General features: G+C 38.4%; 1 pseudogene; it reads left to right on the forward strand.

The window, feature by feature from the left end:
• Positions 1–293: 293 nt before the first annotated feature.
• Positions 294–7,701, forward strand: LOC120121629 (annotated as a pseudogene).
• Positions 7,702–10,638: the final 2,937 nt, after the last annotated feature.

Raw genomic sequence — 10,638 nt, forward strand, 5'->3', positions numbered from 1 at the left:
GAGGGGTCGGTAGTTAGGGGTATACGTGGTTCCAAATCATTATATAGCGGTGTGCAGAGGGCGCTTTACTGCTAAGGGTGTTAGTTCGAGAAATATAATCTGACCGGTGTTAAATCGATAATATTACCGGTCACCGATGATATATCGGAAAAATTGCCCCTTTACTATTGCCCTTTCTGTATCTGGGGTTTTGTTCGTTCATCAGAGAGAGAGAGAGAGAGATCAGAGAAAAGGGGAAGGAGTTAAACTGGGGGTCATAGCAGAAGAAAGAGAAGGCGTTGGCAGAAAAGAGCCGTAAATTCTCGGGTTGTTGTTTGGTTTATGAAATGCACCCACCCTTTGCAACACCAAGAAAAAACAATTGAATTTAAAGCGAAAGGGGCAGAAGATAGCACGAGGGGGGGTCAGCCTGCTCCTGCTCTTGCTGCACCCAAATCCAAAAACCAACGAAGTTGTTAAAGAGACGAGAGAGATTTTATGTAAACAAACACGCCACCAAGAATCATACATGTAAACACCATAGGAGGAGAAATTGGGAAAATTACAAGCTTCTTGGGAGATTTTATGATATGGATTGTCTGTCACTGTTGAGTTCCGGAAGAGGTTTAGAGGACCAAAAATGGCGGGCTTCTTTTCACTAGGAGTAAACAACGCCCAAGACGATACGCCCAACAAAATACAACCCAAGACCTGCTTTTGGTACAGAAATGAAGATGTTTCTTACAAGGGTTTTGAGCTATGGCAACAACAACAGCATCAAGATCTTTATGTGTCGGCAGTTGGGTTAGGGGTTGGTCCTAGTAGGACTTCGATTAACTTTTCTGATGTTTCTTCATCGAGATCCGGTTTCATGATGACGGCAAGTGGCGACGGTGATGGTAGTAGTGGTGGAGAAGGAGGTATAAGTTGCCAGGATTGTGGCAATCAAGCTAAAAAGGATTGCCCTCACATGCGGTGCCGAACTTGTTGTAAAAGCTGAGGTTTGGATTGCCAGACTCATGTGAAAAGTACTTGGGTTTCTGCTTCTAAGCGCCGTGAAAGGCAACAGCAACTTGCTGCTTTGCAGCAGCAGCAACAACAACTTCAGTTTCGGACAGAGAATCCCAAAAGAGATCGAGAGAATCGGTCCTCTTCTTCGCTTGCCTATACTCGTTTACCCGCTTATGCGTCAGGTGCAGGTTTTTTCCCCCTTTTTCTCCCTTTGATTGACTCATTAGGAAGATTTCGAGGCTTTTTTTCACCTTTTCCTTTTACAAACACTATTTCTTAGTAAACCTGACGATATTTTGAGAGTGAAGAAACTATTTTCCCTCCTCTTTTCGATGATATATTTGCCCTCTTTCTTCTTCCTTCTTGATAATTGTGTATACAACCCCTTTGTTTCCCACATAAAATCATGGTAACCATACAAAAATGGAAAACTCAAATTTTTTATGTTCTAAAGTATATAACATCTGCTGAAGGGTTGATTTTGTTTTTTCTCTTTTTAGGGTTAGAACTATTGGATCATAAACTTGATCCATTATGGGAGACTAAACCCAAACCCAAACTAAATTGATGTCATTACTTACATCATTTAATTAAAGATGTCATTACTTACATCATTTAAGTAATGATGTCATTGCTTACATCAATTTAGTTAGGTGAGAGTTAGATATTTGTTGAATTTGTAATGGTTTAAATTAGTTTATTTGTGTTGTGTGGGATTGTTCTTGAGTAGTATAAATACCCCTTCCCATTTTAGTTTTAAGCATCAAGAAAAATTAAGAGCTTCTAAGTTAGTTAAGAAGCAAAGTCCTATAAGAGTAAGTTGTAGTTCTTGTTTTTGAGTGAGAGTGCTCTTGTAATATTTGTTTGAGTTTCAATAAAAGTTGTTTGTGTGAGTGTTTTATTTCCAACAAAGTGGCATCAGAGCGAGTTGGAAAGATCGAAGGTCTCGACGAGAGGAATCCGACGCTGTCAGAATTTTCTCAATCTGAGTTCTGACGCACCGCCATGTACCGCCGGAAGACTGCTACCAGAAAATCGAGTTGACTCACCGAGTCAGCCGAGTTGGAGCCCTTGACCGAGTTGTCCAAGTCCCTCCAAAGTTTTTTTCAGCGTTCCGGATTCATCCGTGCAACCGGATTTTACAAAATCTCATTATATTGAGAGATATGGCAAATGGTATGGCACCATTCCAAGTTCCGACAGTCAACAACAACAACTACGACAATTGGAGTATCAAAATGAAGGCACTTATTGGATCACAAGATGTGTGGGATATCATAGAGAAAGGCTATAATGAGCCTGCGGATGATGATTCTTTTGCTACTCTTATACCAGATCAAAAGACAACTTTGAAGGATTCAAGAAAGAGAGACAAGAAGGCTCTCTACCTCATCTATCAAGCATTAGATGATGATGGTTTTGAAAAGATTTCAAGTGCAAGCTCTAGCAAGGAAGCGTGGGAGAAGCTGCAAACCTTTTACAAAGGATCCGAGCAAGTGAAGAAGGTTCGTCTCCAAACATTAAGAGGTGAATTCAAATCCTTAAACATGAAAGCATCTGAGTTTATTTCAGATTTTTTTCTCAAGAGTAGTAGTTGTTTCTAATCAATTAAAAAGAAATGGTGAAAAGTTAGACGATGTGAGGATAATAGAGAAGATACTCCGTTTGTTTGATCCCAAATTTGAGCACATCGTCGTGACGATTGAAGAAACTAAAGACTTGGAAGAAATGACGATCGAGCAACTCCAAGGATCATTGCAAGCATACGAAGAGAATCATAAGAAGAAGCATGAGTTTATTGAGCAACTCCTCAAGCTGCAACTCAAAGATATGCATGAAAGCCAACACAATGATAGAAACCAACGTGGCCAAGGCAGAGGTAGAGGCCATGGACGAGGTGGAAGTCTAGGTCGTGGACGAGGCTGGAATTACAACAACAATAATTCCAACAACATCTATGAGAAAGGAGAAAGCTCAACACGAGGCCGTGGAAGAATCAATCCGAACTCAAGGTATGACAAATCTCAAGTTCGATGTTATAATTTTCAAAAGTTTGGGCATTATGCTTCAGAATGTAGAGCTCCCAACAACAAAATTAAGGAGAAGACTAACTACGTGGAGGAAAAAACAGATGGCAAAGAAACTCTTCTTCTAGCACGAAAGGAAACTGATGGTGGCCAAGCAAATTCCTGGTATCTTGACAGTGGTGCAAGCAATCACATGTGTGGAAGGAAAGACATGTTCGTGGAGCTAGACGAGTCAGTAAGCGGAAATGTTTCGTTTGGAGATGATTCCACAATAGCAGTGAAAGGGAGAGGTAACATTTTTATCCGTTTGAAAGATGAGAGGCATCAATATATTTCAAATGTCTACTATGTGCCCAATATGAAAAGTAACATCTTAAGTTTAGGGCAACTGGTAGAGAAAGGTAATGATATTCACATGAATAATTATAATCTTTCTATAAAAGATGATAAGAATAACTTCATTGCTAAAGTGCCGATGTCAAAGAATAGAATGTTCTTGATCAACATACAAAATGATGTTGAAAAGTGCCTGAAAGCTTGCTATAAAGATGCATCATGGCTTTGGCATATTCGATTTGGGCATCTCAATTTTGGAGGTCTAGAGTTGCTATCTAAGAAGGAGATGGTGAAGGGACTACCTCGCATCAACCATCCTGACCAGCTTTGTGAAGGGTGTCTAGCTGGGAAAAAATTCAGGAAAAGCTTTCCAAAGGAGTCAGAGACAAGAGCCAAGAAGCCACTCGAGCTCATCCATACCGATGTGTGTGGACCGATCAAGCTGAGCTCTCTCGGTAACAATAACTATTTTCTTCTCTTCATTGATGATTTTTCAAGAAAAACATGGGTATATTTCTTAAAACAGAAGTCAGAAGTTTTTGAAGTCTTCAAGAAGTTCAAAGCAGCAGTGGAGAGAGAAAGCGGTAGAAAGATCAAAGCCATGAGATCTGATCGAGGTGGAGAATTTACTTCTAGGGAGTTTCAAGAGTTCTGTGAAGCAAATGGAATTCGTCGACCAATGACAGTTCTTAGATCCCCCCAGCAAAATGGTGTGGCAGAAAGAAAGAACAGAACAATCCTCGACATGGCACGAAGCATGCTCAAAAGCAAGAAACTACCTAAGGAATTTTGGGCAGAAGCAGTAGCGTGTGCAGTCTACTTGACAAACCGATCTCCAACAAGAAGTGTATGGGGAAAGACACCGCAAGAAACATGGAGTGGAAGAAAGCCTGGCATTTCCCATTTGAAAACCTTTGGAAGTATAGCCCATGTTCACGTACCAGACGAGAGAAGAACGAAGCTTGATGATAAAAGCGAGAGTTTTATCTTCATCGGCTATGATGCTAATTCGAAGGGCTACAAGTTGTACAATCCAAACAATAAGAAGTTTTTGATTAGTCAAGATGTGGTCTTCAACGAAGAAGGAGAATGGGATTTTAACTCTCATACAGATGACTTCAATTTCTTTCATCAGTTTGAAGAAGATGATCAGACAATGAGGGAACAACTAGATGAATCTCAATAAGAGCTTGCAACTCCACCCACTTCACCAACATCAACCACTCAAGGAGACTCATCACCTTCGTCATCGTCAAGTGGGAGTCAAAGTGAAAGAGTTGTGCAACGCACAAGAAGCCTTAGAGATCTCTATGAGGTAACTGAACGACAAGATAATCTTACATTATTTTTTCTGTTTACCGATTGTGAACCAGTGAGCTTTCAAGAAGCGGTACAAGAAAAGAAATAGAGAGATGCGATGGATGAAGAAATCAAGGCCATCGAGAAGAATGACACATGTGAACTTACCTCACTTCTCAAGGGACATAAGGCGATAGGTGTCAAATGGGTGTACAAAACAAAGCAAAACGCCAAAGGAGAGATTGAAAGGCACAAGGCGAGGCTAGTTGCTAAAGGCTATAGTCAAAAGGCTGGAATTGACTATGATGAGGTATTTGCTCCTATTGCTCGATTGGAGACTATCAGACTAATCATTTCTTTGGCAGCTCAAAACAAGTGGAAGATACAACAGATGGATGTAAAGTCCTTCTTCCTAAATGGAGTTCTTGAAGAGGAAGTTTACATTCAGCAACCATCAGGCAATGAAGTCAAAGGGAACGAAGACAAGGTGTTGAAGTTGAAGAAGGCTCTTTACGGGCTAAAACAAGCACCAAGGGCATGGAATAGCCGAATCGACAAGTACTTCCAAGAGAATGGCTTCAACAAATGTCCCTACGAGCATGCTCTATATACCAAGAACAAAGATGAAGATATTTTGATCGTGTGTCTCTATGTGGACGATTTGATCTTCACTGGAAGCAACCCAAGCATGTTTAATCAATTCAAGGATGTGATGATGAAAGAATTTGAAATGACAGACATGGGGCTTATGGCGTACTACCTTGGCATTGAAGTTAAGCAACAAAATGATGGAATTTTCATTTCACAGGAAAGATATGCAAAGGAGATACTGAAGAAGTTCAAGATGGAGAACTGTAAGCCAATAAGTACACCGGCAGAATACGAGATCAAGATGACCAAACATGAAGAAGGCAAAAGTGTAGATCCAACATTCTTCAAAAGTTTGGTAGGAAGTCTACGCTATCTAACTTGCACGAGACCCGATATTCTTCACGCAGTTGGATTGGTTAGTCGCTATATGGAATCTCCAACAACCACCAATTTTAAAGCCACAAAGAGAATTCTTCGCTATCTGAAAGGTACAATTGACTTTGGCTTGTTCTATTCAGTTTCTAACGATTACAAGCTTGTTGGATATAGCGACAGTGATTGGGGTGGAGACATAGATAATCAAAGGAGCACTACTGGATTCGTATTTTTCATGGGAGATATTGCGTTCACATGGATGTCAAAGAAACAACCGATTGTCACATTGTCCACTTGTGAAGCGGAATATGTTGCTGCTACCTCATGCGTTTGTCATGCAATTTGGCTTAGAAATCTATTGAAGGTGATAGGTTTGATACAAGAAGAGCCTACCAAGGTTTGTGTCGACAACAAGTCAGCCATTGCCTTAGCGAAGAATCCAGTATTCCATGATCGAAGCAAGCACATTGATATTCGCTACCACTATATAAGGGAGTGTGTTGCAAGAAAAGATGTGGAAGTTGAATACGTGAAGTCACAAGATCAAGTTGCTGATATTTTTACCAAGCCACTGACCAGCGAAGACTTCTTAAGATTAAGGAACCTACTAGGGGTCACGATATCAAGTTTAAGGGGGGGGTGTTGGATCATAAACTTGATCCATTATGGGAGCCTAAACCCAAACCCAAACTAAATTGATGTCATTACTTACATCATTTAATTAAAGATGTCATTGCTTACATCATTTAAGTAATGATGTCATTGCTTACATCAATTTAGTTAGGTGAGAGTTAGATATTTGTTGAATTTGTAATGGTTTAAATTAGTTTATTTGTGTGGTGTAAGATTGTTCTTGAGTAGTATAAATACCCCTTCCCATTTTAATTTTAAGCATCAAGAAAAATTAAGAGCTTCTAAGTGAGTGAAGAAGCAAAGTCCTATAAGAGTAAGTTGTAGTTCTTGTTTTTGAGTGAAAGTGCTCTTGTAATATTTGTTTGAGTTTCAATAAAAGTTGTTTGTGTGAGTGTTTTATTTCCAACAAGAACTGGGAAATTTTCCAGCAGAAGTGAACTCAGAAACTGTTTTTCGGTACGTGAGAGTGAGTAGCATTGAAGATGCCGATGATCAGTATGCTTATCAGACGGCTGTGAACATTGGAGGTCATGTTTGCAAGGGAATTCTCTACAATCAAGGCCCTGAAAGTGGCTACGACATGGTTACACCATCAGCAGCAGCAACAGCAGCTGGTGAGAGTTTTTCAGGTGCTAGGGTGGTTCAACCACTGAATCTCATCACGGCAACGCACACCAACACGACTAACGTTGTAGCTTCCGCCGGTAGTGGTGCTTCTCCTTCAGTAACGACCCCTCTTTTAGACCCTTCATCTCTATATGCAACTCCACTCAACTCTTTCATGGCTGCTACGCAGTTTTTCTCAAATCCAAGATCTTGAAAAAAAGGGGGAAAAAGCACACCCCACAGTCCTTTTTTTTCTTCCACGTCTCTTCTTCTTCTTTAATATTGTCACTTTTCATGACATTGATTTTAAGTACTACAAAATTTGGCATCCACCATTTGAGCTTAGGGAGTTGTTAAAAGGGTTTTAAAGGAAGCAAAGAAAGAAGGAAATGCGGGAGATGTTTGTTCTCTTTTTTGTAGTACAAATTCGAACACTTTTGGCTCAAATCATCAATATAAATTCTTCTTCTTTCTTCTTCCTTCTTCTACACTATATTCTCCCACTTGGATGAAAATCTCAAAGCTGTTTTGTGTACGAAATGTGCACGACATTGTAGCGTGGCGAACGAGTGTTTATTATTTTTGGTTAAATTTACGGATTCGCATAGCACTTTGTGGTTGGTTTTGAAGAGGGGAAGCTGCCTTTTTCCCTGTTTACCCGAATGTTTGCCGGTTTTCAAAGGGAATGGCTTCTTCTTCGGTTGGAATACCCTTTTAGTTCTCAAGGCATGGACGGTCCAGACATCAGCCATGCATGAATGACTGAGAGCAATGAGCATGGCATTCAAACTCCAAAGGTGAAAACATAAAATTCCCAATCTCTTTTTTCCCCATCTAATTTCATGTGATCGTCATTATCATCGTCACAGGCCATGCTCTTCTTTATATTCAACATGCATGAGCGTGAATGTGGCCTGTTTTTGTTGATAAAATTGGAAATATTTATTGCCGTCCTCCAAACCTACCTGTTGATATGTTATTACATACATCTTGTTCTTCGCCATGTAAAGGATTGTTGAAGCTTTTCATTACTCTAAATAAAACTTTTACTTCGGTTTTCTATGCTCCTTCTCACTTCCCATGTGATTATATCTATATGCATTGGTTGAACGGGTTCATAATACCAGTATTTGTTTTTGGGATTTGGGAAGGGTTTTTTTTGTTCTTACACGCTTTTTCTAGTACAGGTTTTTATATCATGTTTCAATTAATGCTAACACATAATGCCAGCTGCTATGTACTCACTCTCTTCTTTGTTTCATCTTCAGTCCAACTAATTTTGTACTAAAACCATTAACCAGAAGTAGCCATCCCTTTACTGATAGTTTAACCTATGTTATTCAAATCTGTGTCCGGATTTGATTATGTTGTTAGACATTGGTATTTTATGAAAATGGAGAGTTCCAGTTGAGTGATTTAAGTTGATTGCTATTGATTGTATAAAGTATATAGCAGAAGCTGTTGCTCTTCGTTTTCTTTTTTCCTTTTTTTTAATGGATATTGCTTCCTCATGGCACCAATTATCGCGTCAGAAGTGGAAACCTCTTAATCACACAATCTTGTAAAAATAGAAAAATTTCAAAACTGACCATATATATATATGCTTTCCACCTAAAAGTAAAAGGGCGGAACTATGAGACTGATCAACAAAACTGCCACTGGATTCATATTAGGGTCTTAGAACAATGACTAGGGCGTTTAACAACTCATCAAGAATGCTATATGAATCAAATATGAGTGAACTTGACCATATTTTGAAGCTGTCGTAAAATTGAATGGAAAGCAAAGGATTAGGCCATTTTTGTTTTATATTCATCTTACAGATACATTAAGTGCCTCTTGTTAAATAAATCTGTTTGTGCCTTTCTAATATGTATATTTTTTCCGTCTTTTCATGAAATAAAGATGTAAAGAAACTCAGGTTTTGGTCTTCCCATATTTAGTATTTGATGAGAGAGTTGTCCTAGGGTAGTTTCAGGTGTACGCGCAAATTCATCTGATATATGTTCTTATAAGAACATTTAATATTGACGAGATATTTCATTATGCTGTTTCGTGGCCTGTGTTTTCCTCCCTCAAATAACTTGATTTTGGATATGTCCAGTATAGCAGGAATCATTCCAATGCTAAACTGCACCAATATATTTTTCTGCAGGCTATCTGTGTAAATGCTTCGATGTGCTTTTTTGTTCTGTGAATGTTTGCATTTTGTATTGGCATGCATGAATGCTCAACCTACTTGCTTACATGTAAATTAAGAAGCAGGAATTTGGTGATTTTAATCTGTCTGGATAGTTGGGAACAAGCGCGGCAACATCTCTTTTTATTTTTTTATTCTCTTTGCATGTAGGGACTGAATTTAATGGATTGCATATATCTAAGGGAACATGGTGGCTACAATATTAAAATAGTTTTAACTTTTAAACATTAATTGACTGAATTACGTTTGCCTTTAGGGTTGAAGGGGACACGTGGATTTCCTTGGTTAAAAGGGGAAGTATCGACTACATATTATTATCACCAGTTTCCATTGAAGACAGTTTTAAATCTTTCATATTTCCTGCAACTGGCGGTAAAACTAGTATATTCTCAGTGCTGATAAAACTGAATACTGGGTTGTGTTTCTTTCCCTGAAAAGACCTCACCACAAATGAAACTTGAAAAACAAATCATAGATATATGATATATCCCTTTCCCAATGTGTTGGTGAAACTTTACCTGAGTTTTTGGGAACCCCATGATCCCTGGCTCTGAAAAACTCACTTTTTCTTGGATTCTCATGTTGAGAAGACAGAGGAATAATATTTATCTATGTTGTTTATATCAAACTCTCACTCATTTTGGTGGATTATGTTGCTGAAGATGGTTATCAGATAGAGCAAAAGCGTAACTGATAATTTGAGAAAATAAAAATGAAGATAAAAAAGATACAAAATTTACGTGAAAAACCCCTAAATAATATAGGGTAAAAACCACGGGCAACGATAGAAGAATTTCACTATGAGAAAATAGGAATTACAATTTCTCTGAATCGACCAAGGAGAAAACAATGATAATTCTCTCTTGATAAAAAGGAGAAAACAACTCTTAAGAAACTCTCTAAATTCTCTCCAGTATTGGAATAAAGCTAGAATGTTTTGAGATGGTTTTGAAGCTAAATGAGGTAAGATATTTATAGTTGAAGCCTTAAGGATTAATCTTGCAAATACCTTAAATTACAATGACTAAATTTTGAATTTATGGAATGAGTAAATGACAAATTTAGTCATTGCAATTTAGGGTATTTACAAAATTAGTTCTTAAGGCTTCAACTATAAATATCATACCTCATTTAGTTTCAAAATCATCCTAAAACATTCTAGATTTCTTCTAATACTAAAGAGAATTTAGATAGTTTCTTGAGAGTTATTTCTTAAGAGTTGTTTTCTCATTTTTATCAAGAGATAATTATCATTGTGATTCGTATTTCTCATCTGGCCCATAGAGACAGTTTCTATAATCAATTCTGGTTCTGTTATGCGATTCAACAGAAGAAGCAATTCATTTCTATTTCATCAAATAGAACCACAAAATAACCCCAAACAACAGTCACCACAACAGAAATGAAAAAGGAAAAAAAAAACACTACAATTTAAGATGAATTGGGTGTGGACTCCTTGGAATAAAGATTATTATAAGCCTCAAGCTCCTCGTAATACACATCCCAAACGCACCGTACGCACCCGCTCCCGCAACAATCTCCAGGCTCGGGCTTCTCCGGAGGCGCCGGAATTGTCTCAGC

This window comes from Hibiscus syriacus, unplaced genomic scaffold, assembly GCF_006381635.1.
Source record: "Hibiscus syriacus cultivar Baekdansim isolate YM2019G1 unplaced genomic scaffold, ASM638163v2 tig00110377_pilon, whole genome shotgun sequence".
Classification (NCBI taxonomy): Eukaryota; Viridiplantae; Streptophyta; class Magnoliopsida; order Malvales; family Malvaceae; genus Hibiscus; species Hibiscus syriacus.